The following is a 2,416-nucleotide window of genomic DNA, read 5'->3' on the forward strand; positions in this document are numbered from 1 at the left end:
AGACAGGTATGCAATAATCGTTGCATTTGCAAACTGGGATGGACGTCTACGTTTGCTGGTGACGTTACGCAAATGAACAACTGGTAAACCCATTGTGGTACGGTTGTTGTTGCTGGAGGTAAATCAGTAAGGGCAAATCTGTGTGTGAAGCGATACGCGGCGGTGGCTGGGTGGGACCGTCCCCGGCCGGTGAGGGGGGGCCGCCCGGCGTGCTGGCCGCGCGGTGCGTGGGCGCACGCGCTACAGCCGGCTGGTGGGGGCGCCCAGTGGCAGGCGCGCCGGCCGACGGACGCGGCAGGCGGCGCAGCTGCGCGCCGGGGCACCCTGCGCGCGGCGCCGGGCGGCCAAAGTGGGTCCTCGCGGGCCCGGTGCGAAGCGCGGTGGACATCTGCAGTGTGCTGGTCCGACTGAGGACTGTGTGCGTTGAGGATGCGCCGCCGCCCGGCACTCGGCGCCGCGACGCCGTCTGCTGCTCGGTCGCCCCAGCGGTTCTCGCTGGTGGTTTGTATCGCAGTTGTGCAGACGTGTTGGCACGTGCGCTGTGCTGGGAGAGTTCGCTTCGGCACCCACGTGGGGCCTTTGCCCTTCTGTGGCGCTGGCGTTGGAGCTGCCGGTCACCGTAGGTGGCGCGTGTTGTCTCCCGCCGGCAATGCCACGACAGCACGCTCCCGGGCCTCTGTCGGCAGCGGCAAGCTCAGTTGGGAGCACGGGTGGTCGCACCTAAAGCGTCTACTCGCCTAACTCCGGGCGATTGCGCCTCTCTCGAACCCGACCAAGTACTTAGGACGGCGCTGCGCGCCGCCGGGACCTGAGAGGGTTTCGAGGTGTATTGTGCAGGGGAGCTCAGCCTCCTCCTGTTTGCAGAATAATTGAGCGGACGCTTGCGTGTTCGCGCGGGCCCCTGGGACACACTCCCGGGCGGCCGGCTGCTCAGCTCTAGTTGACGCAGCTCCCTGGTTGATCCTGCCAGTAGTCATATGCTTGTCTCAAAGATTAAGCCATGCATGTCTCAGTACAAGCCGCATTAAGGTGAAACCGCGAATGGCTCATTAAATCAGTTATGGTTCCTTAGATCGTACCCACGTTACTTGGATAACTGTGGTAATTCTAGAGCTAATACATGCAAACAGAGTCCCGACCAGAGATGGAAGGGACGCTTTTATTAGATCAAAACCAATCGGTCGGCTCGTCCGGTCCGTTTGCCTTGGTGACTCTGAATAACTTTGGGCTGATCGCACGGTCCTCGTACCGGCGACGCATCTTTCAAATGTCTGCCTTATCAACTGTCGATGGTAGGTTCTGCGCCTACCATGGTTGTAACGGGTAACGGGGAATCAGGGTTCGATTCCGGAGAGGGAGCCTGAGAAACGGCTACCACATCCAAGGAAGGCAGCAGGCGCGCAAATTACCCACTCCCGGCACGGGGAGGTAGTGACGAAAAATAACGATACGGGACTCATCCGAGGCCCCGTAATCGGAATGAGTACACTTTAAATCCTTTAACGAGTATCTATTGGAGGGCAAGTCTGGTGCCAGCAGCCGCGGTAATTCCAGCTCCAATAGCGTATATTAAAGTTGTTGCGGTTAAAAAGCTCGTAGTTGGATTTGTGTCCCACGCTGTTGGTTCACCGCCCGTCGGTGTTTAACTGGCATGTATCGTGGGACGTCCTGCCGGTGGGGCGAGCCGAAGGCGTGCGACCGCCTCGTGCGTGTTCGTGCGTCCCGAGGCGGACCCCGTTGAAATCCTACCAAGGTGCTCTTTATTGAGTGTCTGGGTGGGCCGGCACGTTTACTTTGAACAAATTAGAGTGCTTAAAGCAGGCAAGCCCGCCTGAATACTGTGTGCATGGAATAATGGAATAGGACCTCGGTTCTATTTTGTTGGTTTTCGGAACCCGAGGTAATGATTAATAGGGACAGGCGGGGGCATTCGTATTGCGACGTTAGAGGTGAAATTCTTGGATCGTCGCAAGACGAACAGAAGCGAAAGCATTTGCCAAGTATGTTTTCATTAATCAAGAACGAAAGTTAGAGGTTCGAAGGCGATCAGATACCGCCCTAGTTCTAACCATAAACGATGCCAGCCAGCGATCCGCCGCAGTTCCTCCGATGACTCGGCGGGCAGCCTCCGGGAAACCAAAGCTTTTGGGTTCCGGGGGAAGTATGGTTGCAAAGCTGAAACTTAAAGGAATTGACGGAAGGGCACCACCAGGAGTGGAGCCTGCGGCTTAATTTGACTCAACACGGGAAACCTCACCAGGCCCGGACACCGGAAGGATTGACAGATTGATAGCTCTTTCTTGATTCGGTGGGTGGTGGTGCATGGCCGTTCTTAGTTGGTGGAGCGATTTGTCTGGTTAATTCCGATAACGAACGAGACTCTAGCCTGCTAACTAGTCGCGTGACATCCTTCGTG

The 2,416-nt window shown here is 57.2% G+C and overlaps 1 non-coding gene across 1 annotated transcript in view; it reads left to right on the plus strand.

Annotated features, from left to right (window-relative positions):
- The first annotated feature begins 950 nt into the window (after nt 1-950).
- Nucleotides 951-2,416, plus strand: part of LOC126138925 (small subunit ribosomal RNA) — a 1,909-nt gene continuing 443 nt past the window's right edge. Inside the window, exon 1 of the ribosomal RNA XR_007528416.1 lies at nt 951-2,416. This exon is cut by the window's right edge and continues 443 nt beyond it. This is a non-coding gene — a ribosomal RNA (small subunit ribosomal RNA).

The sequence above is a fragment of the Schistocerca cancellata genome, unplaced genomic scaffold (genome assembly GCF_023864275.1).
Source record: "Schistocerca cancellata isolate TAMUIC-IGC-003103 unplaced genomic scaffold, iqSchCanc2.1 HiC_scaffold_674, whole genome shotgun sequence".
NCBI classification, from domain to species: Eukaryota; Metazoa; Arthropoda; class Insecta; order Orthoptera; family Acrididae; genus Schistocerca; species Schistocerca cancellata.